This window comes from Grammomys surdaster, unplaced genomic scaffold (assembly GCF_004785775.1).
Source record: "Grammomys surdaster isolate TR1022 unplaced genomic scaffold, NIH_TR_1.0 126660, whole genome shotgun sequence".
Lineage (NCBI taxonomy): Eukaryota > Metazoa > Chordata > Mammalia > Rodentia > Muridae > Grammomys > Grammomys surdaster.
Window position 1 is genome coordinate 356,444 of NW_021621449.1, and position 16,007 is coordinate 372,450.

A 16,007-nucleotide genomic window follows, 5' to 3' on the forward strand; every position below is an offset into this window, starting at 1 on the left:
AAGAGAGAGAGGAGGGGCCAAGCAGCCCCTTTTATAGTGGGCAGGGTTACCTGCCTGTTGCCAGGTAACTGTGGGGCGGAGCATACCTGGCTATTGCCAGGTGACTCTGGAGGTGGAGTTTAACAGATTGCTAACAGTAAGTGCTCTTAATCACACAGTCATATCTCCACTCTTGCTACCCCCAACCCTTTTTTGAGACAAGATCTCATATAGCCAAACCTGAACCTGAATTTACTATGTAGCCCACAACAGTCTTGAACTCCTGGTCCTTCTGTTCTGGATTCTCAAATGCTAGAATTACAGGCAGAAGCCACACACAGCCAACTACTCCAATTCTCACTATAGTGTCTTTCTCTATACAAGAAAGGGCTAATAATGTGGTTCCAGTGTTGCTCTAGGGAAAGAAACACACACCAAAACCTTTCAAAGAGAATATTCACTAAGTTCCTTCACCAAGAAATACAGCAGAAAAGCAAATCCCCTGGACTTACCACACAAGCCTGATTCCTTCTGATTCTGCGTCTACCTAACACCATCTCCCACTTGTCTTTTAGCCTAAGAAATTTAGAATCACCTTGTCAGAAAAGTGGGAGAGTACAGGCTATTGTCAACTAGCCATCCAAAATGCCCCCAGGTACAGTTAAGGGAAAAGGCAAGTATTAATTTGCTGGCCTTTGATCATGAGCCACACAGTCATTAAAATCAAAACACAATCCAGTGACTTGTGGTCAGAGCTGGAAAATGCCATATCCACGTTGGAAGGCCTCTTCATTTAGAAATTGACTGTGTTTGTTCCTGCTATAGTTTAGATATGGTTTGAAGTAGCCCCTCAAAGTCCATGTGTCTGAGATTCAGTCCTCATCTGAAGTGGGGAGGACCTTTAAGAAACCAGACCTGAAGTTGATTGAGGTGATGTCATTATGGGGCCCCAGTCTTTCTCTGGCCTCTGGTCTTGAGAAGGGGTCTCTGGCTCTCCATCATGGTGAATTCATGCCCTTGAACCTCCAAAACCCTAATCTACATAAATATTTTCTTCATAAAGTGTTCCAGCCTCAGGTATTGCATTATAGGTATGGAAAACCTATCAATACAGTTCCTCTCTAGGATAATAGTTTATCTTCTTTGGCCACACGAAGGACAGAGTTTTCATGTATTTGAACTTTGCTGGGATCACCCTGCAGACTTACTGTGAGCACGGCTGCACAGAATGCTGTGCTCTAATCTTAACTGCTTCTCCCTGAGCAGCGGTCATATCCAGTGGATGAGCAACATTCACAAAGAGGAAGAAAGCACCACAGCTTTGGATTTTTAGTGGTAAAAACGAAAGGGATTTTAATGGTAAAAACCTGTTCTGAGGAGGGAAATTCCTCAACACAGGTTTCAAGATGTCTCACCAGTGTTCCCTGGATCTCTTCTCATTCTAAGCCACCTTCATTTTCTTTTTTACTTAATCATGGGCTCAGCTTCAGCTAGAAGAGATACCTTGGCGCTTTGACCCAGACTCCCTTCTCTTTCCCTCCCGCTGATGCTGCATTTTCTTTTTTCTCCAGCAGAGCTGGAGGCAACTGAAGCCTAGAAAAGGGAACTCACTTATCCAGGTCACATTTGGATCCGGATGTATTTCTCTATCTTTACACGTTTCCTCAGTCCTCTGGGGCCATTATCCTTAGCCCCTCCCATGGCCCCACACCTGACCAGTTCCCATCCTACAAAGCCAGGCCTGAGATTTCCCTGGAAGATTTGCTTTCTCTGGAGGCCAGAGCCTTCTCATCTTCACCCGACTCCAAACCCCATTTGATCTATGATCCCCTTTCTCTTCTAGGTATAAAATTGTTGACAGGAAAATCATAGATGTTTCTGTCCTATTATTTATGAGGATCCCAACTAGGACCTGGACAGATGGGTCACCAGTTAGGAGCATTTGCTGTTCTTGTAGAGGACCCAGCACCCAAGTTAGGTGGCTGGAAAAAAAAAATGCCTGTAACTTTAGCTTCCGGGGATCTGGTGCCCTCTTCTGGCATCTTCCAGAACCTGCATTCATGTGCATATACCCAGCCTTACACATCCATACACACAGTGAAAAATAAATCTGCTGGGCTGTAGTAGTAGTAAGACTTTAACCCCAGCACTTGGGAGGAAGAGGCAAGCAAATCTCTGAGTTTAAGGCCAGTCTGGTATACAGTGCTAGTTCCAGGAACCCAGGGTTATACAAAGAAACCCTGTCTCAAAACAAACAAACAAACAAACACACCAAACACACACACACACACTCACAAACCTTTAAGAACTCAAAGTTCCTAGTTTGAAATTCCTTGTCTGGCATGGAAATAACATTTGTATTTATGTTCTCTATTTTAAAGATTTATTCCCAGAACTTGGAAGGCAGAGGCAGGCAGATCTCTGAGTTTGAGGTCTCCCTATTCTACATAGTGAGTTCCAGGACAGCCAGCGCTACATGGAGAGACCTCGACTCAGAACATGTCACCACAGTCGAGTGGCTCAAAACAGAATTCTCCATGCTAATGAGGTACATAGAGTCTCAAAGGGCAGTGTCAATCAGCTTCCCTTCCCAGACACTCCTCCCTGCAAAAGGTATTTAATCTCAGGCCTACCCTGAGAAGTGGGATACAGTTTTAGGGATCCACTCAGAGAAGCCAGATTGAATCAGTCAGCTTGGAAGATTAGATTGTTTGGAGGCTAGAAGCTTCCAGGCCTAGGCCTAGGGATAGACAGAACAGAGAAAGAAACACTCTGAGCTCAACCCAAGCCATATATATATATTCACACAGCTTGAGTACAGTTCTCATCTCCTCCCTCCATCTGAGGAAACAAAAGCAAAATTTACACTTTTTTTTTTTGGTTTTTCGAGACAGGTTTTGTCTGTATAGCCCAGGATGTCCTGGAACTCACTCTGTAGACCAGGCAGGCCTCGAACTCAGAAATCCACCTGCCTCTGCCTCCCAAAATTTACACTTTATATTCTAGATGACCAGAGTTTTAGATTCTTGATGTCCTTCACATTTGAGCTCCAAAGAGAACAGAGTTGATATAACAGGAGAGGGACTGGAGACACAATTCAGTGATACAATGCTTGTCTAGCATTGGGCTTGATTTCCCAAAGTAGCAAAATACACCTTGTGGAACAAAAAGGACAGCTAGGACCACAGTTACCACAAGAGACTGACCCAACCTCTGCCTAATAGAACTCATTAGGAACCAGTGAATATGGAGACACTCACTGGACTTCAGATAGAGCTATTTATTGCCAACTCTGTACTATGATGACCTTGGCTGCAATGAACCACACACCAATAACCTCTCAACTCCCTAGACCAGCATAAATTTCTTTCTCTTTTATTAGTTATTTTATTTATTTACATTTCAAATGTTATCCCCCTTTCCAGTTTCCCCTCCGCAAACCTCCTAACCCATTCCCCCTCCCCCTGCTTCTATGAGGGTGCTCCCCCACCCACCCACTCCTGCCTCACCACCCTAGCATTCCTCTACACTGGGGCATCGAGTTTCCACAGGACCAAGGACTTCCCCTCCCATTGATGCCAGATAAGGCAATCTTCTGCTACATAAGCAGCTGGAGCCATGGGTCCCTCCATGTGTATTCTTTGGCGACATAAATTTCTTATGTCATATATTAGAATTTACCTAAATCAAGGGGTTAAAAAGTCAGGCCTGGGGAGACTGAGAATAAAGCAGAATATCAGAGAGACAGATTCGATGGAACCCCAAAGTGCTGTCCTTGGTCCAGAACTTTGCTCCTGGTCCCACCTCTTTGGGCACTCTGTATCCACCAAACCCTTCGCCTACTTCTTGAACCAGTTGAGTAGGTTTCTTTTGCAACCAAGTGTGAACTATGACCCTCCCCTTGAGGGTGGACCTTGTTTCCTGTTTGCAGGTATTGCTCTTCCTTCAATGACTGATGGTTGATAGGGCCAATTATAAAAGCTCAGCAATGCAGCTACTGTGAGTTCACATTTGCAATGGCTGTGTCATATCTAGGAGATGGCATTTCTTAGTCCTTCCCCCATCTTCTGGTTCTTACATTCTTTCTGCCCTCCACAATGTTCCATGAGCCCTAGAGGAGGAGATAGATATAAACGTCTTACTTAGGGTCATGAGTCTTTGCATTCACTAAGATTCACCTCAATAAGCCCCGCCCTCTCCTCACCCCATTATGAAATATAATAAAAATATGTGATGTGCAGGATATCTGATATGAGTCTGGAACCACAGGTTGAGAACAGCTAAGCATCTATTGAATGGATAATTTGTTTTTATGATTTTGTTCTGAGTCAGGGTATCTAAGGCTAGCTTTAAGTATAGCCAAGGGTGACTTGTAGTGCTTGAGTCTCCTGCCTCTGCCTTTCAAATGCTGGAATTACAGAGATAAGACTCCTGGGACAACCGGCTCTGGTTCCCAATAGATGCTGTCTTCATTTATTTTTCTTGTTGCTATGACAAAACATCTGCCTAAAAGAACTTAAGGAAGGCAAGGTTTATCACAGTTGAGGGGACAGGCAGTCATGACAGGGAAGGCATGGCGTTGGGAAAAACACAAGGCAGGTGGTCACACTGTGTCCACAACCACGACTCAGAGAGAAATGAATGCTGGTTCTCGGTTCATTTCCTCCTTTCTAGTTAGTCTGGGGCCTTTGCCCATGAGACAATGATATGCATAGTTGTGGACAATCTTCCTACCCCAATCAACCCAGTCTAGAAACTCCCCGGTTCACTCAGAATTGTGTTTCCATGATAATTTTAAAACCAAGCTAAGATAAACCAACAATATATTATGCCCTGTATATTTTTGCAGTCTGTTTCTCTCTTTAAAAAATACTTTATTTATTACTTTATTACTTTATTTATTTAATGTGCACTGATTAGTATTTTGCCTTCATCTGTATCTGTGAGGGTGTCAGAACTTGGAGTTACAGACAATGGTAAGTTGCCATGTGGGTGCTGGGAATTGAACCTGGGTCCTCTGGAAGTTCAGACAGTGCCCCAAAACACTGAGCTATTTCTCCACCCCCTTTCTTTCTTTCTATTTAATTTTTATTTTATTATTATGGTGATATCTCTCTCTCTCTCTCTCTCTCTCTCTCTCTCTCTCTCTCTCTCTCTCTCTCTCTCTCTTTCTCTCTCTCTCTCTGTATGGGCATGCACACTCCATGGAACACATGTAGATGTCAGAGGAAAACTCTGGGGAATTGGTTTTCTCCTCCCACTGAGCTCTGAGGATTGACCTCCAGGTTCATGCAGAAAGCACTTTTACCTGCAAAGCCATCAAAGCCATCTTGCTGGGCCTCTGCTCCTTTTGCTTTCCCTTCTTTCCTTTGCAATCTGTTTGAAACATGCACTGGCATGAAATGGTTTGTTTACTAAAGTATTGAAAATGAATATAAATCCCTTCAGGGACAGAGCATTGGTGTGGTGCATCTGCTCCCCTAGGTTTGTGGAATCTAATGATGGGCCTTATTATCTACTGTTGCTGAGATAATGCCATTGTTTCTATAGAACCTAGTTTCTAAGGCACACAGAACCCTTGTGTACATCATCTGACATCTCTACTAAGTGGTGATCTTTCTTATTACCGTGTGTGTGTGTGTGTGTGTGTGTGTGTGTGTGTGTGTGTGTGCTTTTGTTTTTTGCTTTTAGAGACAGGATTTCTCTGTATAGCCCTCTCTGTCCTGGAACTCCCTTTGTAGTCAAGGTTAGCCTCGAACTCACGGAGATCTGCCTGCCTCTGCCTCATGAGTGCTGGGATTAAAGGCATGGGCCACCACTGCCCGGCATTATCACTACATTTTAAGGGCTAGGAATCAGGACCCTTATGGATCAGACCAGAATGCTCAGCAACACTTCACAGAGCCACCTGAGAGTCAGGACAAGATACGACTGTTGGAGAAGATTCAATACTGTTGGAAAAGGTCAACAGAGATGAGCGAGAAGGTGTTCTGTGCACAAATCAATTCATAGACCCTGAATTATAAAAATTCAAAGCAGCTTTTTTTTGAGGACTTCTCAACATTTAATAAACAATGTACCTTATGCTTCCTGACAAAGAGCAAGAGACAATATATACACTTTTCAACTTTGGCCTTTACATATAACTATTGAGAAAGTCTTCTTATTTTGATTTTGTTTCTAATTTTCAATCTTTATATTTTTAAATTTATAGTCTCACTCTGTAGCCACAGCTGGACTAGAACTCACTGTGTAATCCAGGCTAACCTTGAACTTTCAGCAATTCTCTGGCCTCTGCTTCCTCCCTAGTGCTGGAATTACAGCATGTGCTATCATGCCTGGCTTGGGTTCTTAAGATCATGTTCTTTAGAGGACTAGTTTGGGAAACAGAACCATCTATATACATGTATACATATATATCATATATCATACAGGACCATGTATAATCTATACAATATATATTCTTATATAAAATCATGCCAACATGGTTTATATTCCTTTATTCTAATTTTCTTTTATTATATATACAAGCAATTCATATTTGTTACTATAAAAAGCAGAACAAAAAAAATTCCACATCTGAAGTAATTCCATCCTCACATTCACTTGGTCCCATCTTGAAAACTAAAATTCACTCCTGTGTGGTTCACTGTAGCTTGCCTGAGGAATTGGTTTCCTAAGCCTGTTTTTAGTCACATGTTTGCTGATGTATAATATACCCATGTCTCTTTTGGTTCTGAGGTTCTTTTGGTTTGGTTTTGTTTCTGTCTTTTCTTTTCTTTCCTTTCCTTTCCTTTCCTTTTCTTTTCTTTTCTTTTCTTTTCTTTTCTTTTCTTTTCTTTTCTCTCTCACTCTTTCTTTCTTTCTTTCTTTCTTTTTTTTGTTGATTTTTTATTTTTATTTTTGAGACAGGGTTTCTCTCTGCAGCCCTGGCTATCCTGGCACTTACTTTGTAGGCCAAGCTAACTTCAAACTGAGAGGTCCTCCTGTCTCTGCCTCCCAAGTGCTGCTGGGATTAAAGATGTGCACCACCGCCTGGCCTAGGTTCATTCATATGTATGTGTGTGTGTATATATATATGTGTATATATATGTATATATAGTATTACTTTGAGGACTTAATAGTAGAAAATAACATCTGTAATTTTTGTAAAGGTAGAGTTTTGAAGCTAGCCTATTATGATACATGCCTCTAATCTCATCACTTGGCAAATGAAGGCAGAAAGATCAGGAGTTCAAAGTCATCCTCAACTACACAGAGAGCTTCAAGCCATCCTGGGCTACATATGATCTTGTCTTAAACAAACAAGAAAAAGTAAGGTATTGATAGAAAATCAGATTTGTGAGAAATGTCTTTATCGAGAAAGGAAGTCAATCCATAGAGTGACATCAGCTTTCCTCACAGTGAAACAAAAGCCCCCTGCTTGATATTTTTCAGCATCAAAGTGATTCTTCTGTATGTTTGCTGCTGGTGGTGGTGGTTTAGGATTCTGCTGCTGGGAGTAGAAGCCAGGATTTCACACAGGCCAGGCAGGCTCTGAGCCACCTCAGCCTTCCCTGTTTTAATGTGCGGCAAAGATGTTTCGAGAGCCTTGGAATTATCTTGTTTCTCCACAGATGCACTCCAGGGAAAAGAAAGGATGTGGCCGTGATGGAGGCATCTGCTTTGGAAGTACTAGCCCTGACTATGCATCTACAGACAGAACTCACTGAACGTGAGAGTATTAGATCAGAAGCAGTCCCAGTTACTCGCCCAGCGGCTGATGCCAAGCTGCTGTCTGTTAAGGATTAGTAAGTAGGTCTCCCTTTCAAGTGAGGTTTTCATGCTATAGCAGAAATGAAACAAAGTCAAGGGGAACAATCTGAGAGGAAGGCCACACGATTGAGGGAAGACTCCTGTGTCATTCACTGTGGTTCTGTGAAAAGCTTTGAGGTAGCTGAAAAATGAAGGGCAGCCATGTTATACTGTTGATGACATCACTGTTTGAAGTAAGACAAAAGCAAACCAGAAAGGTTGGCATTAAGGGTGTGTTTATTTCTGAGCTTCTTAGTCACTCTTAAGGCCTGAGTAACTGCTGCCTGTCTGGTTAGTATGACTGTTACAAGAGAGCTTTCTCATGTGCTGCTACTAGGAAACTTTCTCATGCCTGAGTTGTTATGTTCTGTGTTTTGGTGTTCTTGGAAACCAACCACAATAGATGTCAGTTAGAACCACTTTGTATAGTTAGCTACAATAAGCTCAGATCTGATCCAACTGCCCCACAGCACTTCTTGCACCTATAAGCTGCCCCTGGGATGGACCCCAACATAAGAGAAAATTCCCAATTTGAGTAGGGGTCAAAAGAAGTTTTAAGTTTCCAAGACCTCCCTGGATAACTGACATCTGGGTTGACAAGTTAAGCCATGAATGTTAGGCAAGGCAAGTGTCCCCCAGCCTCCACAGTTGAATATCCTAGCCAATGGGAGCAGGATAAATGTACAACAAAGACATGTTCCTAGGGAAATTCCCTATCCCTAAATCTTGCTTAGTGAAAGAACTTGGCACAGATGTTTGTGGACTCCAGGCTTAAAAGCTCCATAGGACCTTGGTTCATTGTCACAGACAGCTCCCAAGTGTGGTCTGTGGCCCTGATCAATCAGTCCTGGGCAAATGCTCAATAAACTATCCCTATCTGTGTGGTTTGTGGAGTGACTCCTGGACCCCAACAGTAACCACATAAAAAGGGAGAGAGGCTCTAGAGAACAATGGATGCCTGTCAGTTACCCAGAACAATAACAAAAAGAATGTTCCAAAGTAAATTTTTTTTCACACAAAGGCTCTTATTTTAGGGGCTGCTGTACAATGTAATGGGCATGCTCCAGTCAGTAATTACACAACAAATATGGAAAAATTTCACAAGAGTGTTACATACACTGAGTTTGGATTAGATTCAAGGTAACTCTAACAAGGTGTAGTGGCTGTATGCTAGATTGGTTTGAATTTTGTTGTTGTTGTTGTTTTGTTTTTTTGTTTTCGAGACAGGGTTTCTCTGTGTAGCCTTGGCTGTCCTGGAACTCACTCTGTAGACCAGGCTGGCCTGGAACTCAGAAATCTGCCTGCCTCTGCCTCCCAAGTGCTGGGACTAAAGGCGTACGCCACCACCACCGGGCTGAAGATTGTAATTTTTAAAAGGCTACAGAAAATTGAAAAAAAAAATGGGACTAGTATAACATTGGTGTACTTTCCATTCAAGCTGAACAAATAGTAACAGTTATAGTGTGGGTTCTCAACCTGCGAGATTGCCCAAGAAACACGGATATTTAGAATTATGATCCTTAACAGTAGCAAAATTACTGTTATGAAGTAGCAACAAAAATAATCTTATGGTTGGGGTTCAACACAACCTTAGGAACTGTATTAAAGGGCCCCAGCTTTAAGAAGGTTACGAACCACTGCGTTATAAGATCTTTAGACTTGAAACGGGAAAGTAAGGGATACATGGATGTGATTGTACACGTCAGAAATCCTAGCACTGAAGAAGGCTGAGCAGGAAGATGGCAACTTTGAGTCCAGTTTGATCAATAGAACAACCCAATCCTCTCCCTACCCAGGCCCATTGCTTTCTTTGCTTTGTGGGGCAGGGCTCTGAAAACGGTCCCCATGCTCTCTCAGTTCAAACAGTCTCTAACTGTAGGAGGGGCTAAGGTGGGAGGAGTAAGGAGAGGAAGAGGAAAAGGAAGAGGAGATTGCTAGGAATAGCAGAGATGCAGGAGCGTTGGAGAGCCACGCAGGTATGGAGAGCAGTCATGGGGCAACAATTTTTGTTTAGGTTAGCTAATTGGGAAACAACTCTCTTTGTATGGGCATATTGTTATTGAGCATTACCAAATATATAAAGCCTTTGATTAATCTTGATTGGCAGAGCCATCTCCCACCCTGGTGTTTCGTGGGTGGCAGAGCTGGTGTTTCTGGTTGGTCATTTCTAGCTGTGGCGTGCACGTGGCCTCTGATCACAGAACATGGCGGCTAAGCTCGGCAGAGCCGCTACTGCTTAGATAGTTGGCTTGACCTGCGGCCATTAAAAAAAAATTACTTCAACATCTACTCTTTTATCTCTCATTATGCTTATTGGCCCCACCCGGCCCCCAACCTTGTGACCCGATTGCATTCCATTGTTAATGTTGTGTTTAATAAGACATGGCCTAAAGTAGCAATAGGACCACTGTATGGTAAGTGAACCTCTCTGCCATCCTTGGAAAGAATCATTCAGCTGTATCCCTGTGCACTGTAGCTCAGAAGGGAATCCATTAAAACATCACTGAGACTGTAACCTAGAAGATTCCAAGATCTTAAACTATGGGCCCTTATCAGCTTTTCTAGATATTGTCAGTGACTCTTCAAAGTGGATCTTCTAGCTTAATACTAGCTCCAGGTATGTCTCTTGTTGTTCTGTATATTTTAAACTAATTTAAAGTGCGGGGCGGTGGTGGCGCACGCCTTTAATCCCAGCACTTGGGAGGCAGAAGCAGGCGGATCTCTGAGTTCAAGAGTTCGAGGCTAGCCTGGTCTACAGAGTGAGTTCCAGGATAGCTAGGGCTACACAGAGAAACCCTGTCTTGAAAAAACAAAACAAAAAAAAATTAATTTAAAGTTATTTAAAGCTAGATGGTGGTGGCGGCAAACACCTTTGATCCTCGCACTCAGGACGCAGAGTCAGTCAGATCTCTGAGTTCCAGGCCAGCCAGAACTGTATACAGAGACCTTGTGTTGAAAATCCAAAAAGAAGCCAGGCAGTGGTGGCACATGCCTTTAATCCCAGCACTTGGGAGGCAGAGGCAGGCAGATTTCTGAGTTCGAGGCCAGCCTGGTCTACAGAGTGAGTTCCAGGACAGCCAGGGCTACACAGAGAAACCCTGTCTCGAAAAAAACAAAAAAAAAAAGAAAAAGAAAAAAAAGAAAATCCAAAAAGAAAAAACATCCCTATTTATTATGATGATATTTGTGATGTCTGTGTGGGCATGTCCCCACTGTGCACCTGTAGAGGCCAGAGCATCCTTTATTCCTCAGGACTTCTATCCAGTGAGTGATAGGACTGCTTCACACTGGCTGGCTGTTCCTTTAAAGAAGACTTGGCTGGTGGACACCATCTAACACACCAAGCCTGAGAGTCGATGGTACCTGTACCCATGAGTTGGCAGTACTGCCTGTAAAGGGTCATTAGTGTAAACGGTGTCCTGAGTGAAAACACAGGGCAGTGTGGGACTATGAGTCAAAACACTTGGTGCCAAGCCTGACAACCCGAATTCCATGCCCAGGTCCTACATGGTGCAGAGGAAAAAAAAAAAAAAAACTACCAAAAATTGTCCTTCAGCCCCCACACAGGTCCATGGTACCTTGTACAATTGTGGGGTTTTTTTGTTGTTGTTGTTTTTGTGTGTGTTGTTGTTGTTTGTTTTTTCAAGACAGGGGACCTTGTACAATTGGGTTTTTTTGGTTTTTTGTTTTGTTTTTTGTTCTTTTGGTTTTTCGTGGAGGGTTTCTCTGTGTAGCCCTGGCTGTCCTGGAACTCACTCTGTAGACCAGGCTAGCCTCGAACTCTCGAACTCAGAAATCCGCCTGCCTCTGCCTCCCAAGTGCTGGGGTTAAAGGCATGCGCCACCACCGCCCGGCTAGTTTTTCTCTTGTATTCAATGATATATAGGGAAGAAGAAGAAAAGGACACCATGATATGAAATGGAAAAGACTGTCGTATAAAAAATGTCTTAGTATGGCTGGAGAGATGGTTCAGTGGTTAAGAGCACTGTCTGCTCTTCCAGAGGTACTAAATTTAATTCCCAGAAACCACATGGTGTTTCACAACCACCTGTAATGGGATCTGATGCCCTACTCTGGTGTAAGACAGTGACAGTGTACTCATATAAATAAAATAAATGAATATATATATTTTTAAAAAATGTGTCTTAGTGAGTTGTATGAGCCAGTAGGGAAGCCGAATATGGCAATGATGCCTTACTCTCAGTCTCAAGGCTGTTCTCCGTGATAGATGGAGTTTGAGGCCAACCTAGGCTGCACACACACAAAAACCAAAATCAAGATGCAGGTGGTGAGGAATGTGTTATAAAACTAACAACTGGCAGCTTCCGCCTTCCAAGATGACTAAAATCTCCCTGAAACTCCCTTCTTCCTGTGCTGTACACAGTAAAAGAGATGAATTTCCTAGTGTTGGGTAGTGAATGCGCTCCACTGTAAAAAGTACGAACTTGCAGTCAGAAAGACCAAGGGGTGAGTGTCACCACGGTTGAGTGCTTCCAAAATGGACTCAGAGTTAAGTTTCTTCGATTCCGATCTCCAGTTGTGACTGTAAAGCAGAAGAGCTGAGGAAGTTACGCTTGTCTTGAGGTAATAGACTTAAAAGACACGTATTTCACTAAGTACTCCTACTGCTGTGAGTAGCAGGTGAAGAGCATGGTTGAGTGTCTGTGAGGCTCTGTGAGGCTGAAGGTATGTCTATTACCCTCCCTCCCCCTTCTTTTTTTTTCATTTTTCTTTGTGTAGCCTGGCTGTCCTGGAACTCACTCTGTAGACCAGGCTGGCCTCAAACTCACAGAGACACATCTGCCTTTCTCTCCATTACTAGTGGGATTAAAGTTGTGGGTCACCACCAGCTGACTATAATCTGATTTGTTGGTGGTGGTAGTGATGGTGTATTTTGTTGTTGTTGTTGTTTTTAAATAATGGCCATATATTACTTTTCTGATTAGAAAAACAAAGTGAATACATGCACATTTACAAAATTTTCTCCATATTTTACAGATGAATGAAACCAAGGTACCAGATAGGAAATGACTCACAGAAGATCATGTGACTATCAGTGGCTTTGTGACGAAGCTCAGGAAACCACACTCCCATTTCGTACCCTGATCACTTAGGTCTGCGTTACCAGTAGTTTTTATAACATGAATCTTCTGAGCATCGATTTTGTCTGGGAACTCTGAACTTTCTGTGAGGAAAGGGTTGTTCCCCCAAAGTCAGGGGTCAGTTACGTACGCTCTTCAGTTGAGGCTACTAGGGGAGCTTCCAAAATCAAAGCCCTGTACTCATGGGGCTTCCAGGGGAAAGTGACATCAATGTCACAATGCCGACTCTAAATTTGAGAACTGGTGGTGGGGGCAGGGAAGGAACTGGTTGTCAGAGGAACACGAGGCACAAAATCTTTGTCCTGGAGCTGCTCACAAGTTAAAACAAAACAAAAAAACAAAACAAAAAACAAAAACCTCTGTCCCTTTATTTCCTCCAGCTACCACCTGGAAAAGTGTCCAAGGCAGAGTGTGAGGAGAAAAGGAACCTCGGCAGCTGGTAGATTCTGCAGTACACAGCACAGCAAGGCTTTGAGGAACCCAGGGAAAGTAACTTGCTTAGAAACACACCTAAGGCCTAGAGGGTGGCTCCCTGGAAGCCTGCCCAAGGTCCTAGGCTTGAGCCTCAGCTAATCAGAACCCACAGGAAGGATCTGGGGTATAAACTGGCGCTGGAGGATGTATTTAGTATTGTGTGAGTGTATGCAAGGCCCTAGGCTCAGTCTCTAACAGAAAAACCCAAATAAAGATATACCAAAACCCCACGGCAAGCACAATCCCAAGAGTGAACCTCAAGTGCTATAGACTTGAGGTGGCAATGACTCCAGTAAAAATAAACAAACAAACAACCCTTGCTTGTGTGGATGCTGATAGCAGAGTGTAGGGAGCAGAGGAAAGCCTGAGTGGGCACTACCATGCAAAGGACCGAACCCCTCAGACCCATGGGAATGGCAATGCTTTCCTCTGGTGAGGCTCACAGATGTAGCAAAGCCTTCCTCTGGTCCAAGTACAAGATTTGATCAGCATTGCCCGGCAGTGGTGGCGCATGCCTTTAATCCCAGCACTTGGGAGGCAGAGGCAGGTGGATTTCTGAGTTCGAGAGTTCAAGGCTAGCCTGGTCTACAGAGTGAGTTCCAGGACAGCCCGGGCTATAAAGAGAAACCCTGTCTCGAAAAACCAAAAAAAAAAAAAAAGAGAGATTTGATCAGCATGTACTAAAACGAACAATTGGCAGCTTCTGCCTTCCAAGCTGACTACAATCCTGCCGAAACTCCCTTCTTCCTGTGCTGTACATGGTAAAAGAGATGAATATCCTAGTGTTGGGTAGTGAATGCATTCCACTAAGCAAGCATAGCCCATCCCAACCCAGCTTCTTTGTACTCATCTGCATGTCTGTTCTGCATTCTGTCATCCACCTAAGCCAGTTTCCAGGACCATGCTATGAAGGGCACGGAAGTAGAGGACTGTGGCAGATCAGAAGGAGGGATGTATGAGAACTCTGAACTTTCTGCTCTAGAAAACAAAGTCTAGAACAACAGTCGAAACTAGGGCTATGTCCAACAGATGCAAAGCCTTAGGTTTTATCCACAGTACTGCCAAACATGAATAGCAAACAACACCCTCCCCCTCTCGCCTTCCCTCCACACCCCACAATCACACCAGCAAGCAGAAGGACCAGGAGTCGATTCCTTGGGCGACTGAGTTATCACTATCAGTAGCCTGTTAAACACCACCATAGCTGTTATCGTCTGTGTATGAGTGCCTGCCCCAGTGTCTGTGCTGGAATTGAAAGGTGGAGGTTCAGGAGAAGCGTTTGGAGGGAAGAGAAGAGAACTGGAGGGAAGAAATCTCAGGTGAATTCTGGTCGAATCAGTGAGGATCTGGAACAGCTCTCTCTGCACTTAGATTTCTCGACTGTGAATTTGGCTGGTTGATTGTGAAGGCCAAAGGAAATCAAGTACATGCGAAATCCTCAGGGACTATTTGAAGAGGAGTTGTTACAGGCATGATTACTTACGTGTACAAACAATATATCCAAATGATTCAAAGTGCAACTGGGAAAGTACACTTGGAAATAGACAATTCTACCATCACCAATAAACTGTCAGTTGCAAGAAGGTTAGATAGGACTCTTTGAGGAGTCTTGTTTTTTTGTTTGATCTCCAATCTCTGGTTTCTATACTCTTCTCAGAATTCCACTGCTGTGTCCTCACCAAATCCTCATAGACTAGTGTTTAAAGGTCTCACTTGCACCACTACCTCCTGGCTCTTAACCCCCCCCCCCCCCACACACACACACACTCTAACCTGAGCATCAGTGTCCTTTGGGAAACAGTGCAACAGTGACATTAAGTTGTCCTCCCTCTGAGGAGTCAATAGGACCCACTGTAGGACAGTGTCCCTTCTGCAACTGGATAAGTAGCCACGACTGAATTGTGGTTTTTAAACCCTTGTTTTCCCATACATCCATGCCGCTTGCAAACTCCATAGAACATGTGATTCCCAGTCTAACACAAAGACCTTCCTTGGAGAGACAAACCCTCCCATGACCAGGAATTCTACTAGTTCCCAAGAGGTGCCTTAAAGGATGGCTTGAAACGATGGGGAGAAGCAATTGGGGGAGAGTCTAGCAACTTCTCTTGGTTCTTTGTATTAACTTCTACCCAAGAGCCCAGTTACTAAAGGGTTTGCCCCTGGCTTACAGTCATTGAAAACCACGGACTCCCTTCTATTTCAGAGGTCAGAGTACTCTCCCCTGAATGCCAGAAGATTACCAGAACCCCATCATCCCCCTTTTGTAAGACAAAAAAAAAATCTATATATATAACTCTGGCTGTCTTGGAACCCATTATATAGGTCAGGCTGGCCTTGAACTCACAGAGATTGGCCTTCCACTGCTGAGTGAGTGTAAATGATGGGACTAAAGGCATGTGCCACTTCTTTTTTTTTTTTTTTTTTTTCGAGACAGGGTTTCCCTGTGTGGCCCTGGCTGTCCTGGAACTCACTCTGTAGACCAGGCTGGCCTCGAACTCAGAAATCCGCCTGCCTCTGCCTCCCAAGTTCTGGGATTAAAGGCGTACGCCACCACCGCCCGGCCATGTGCCACTTCTTAACTCTGTCGCAGAGGTAAGAGGTGAGAAGTATTCCACATCAATCTCAGGAGGGCTCTGTCACTAACCATTACCTCAAGAG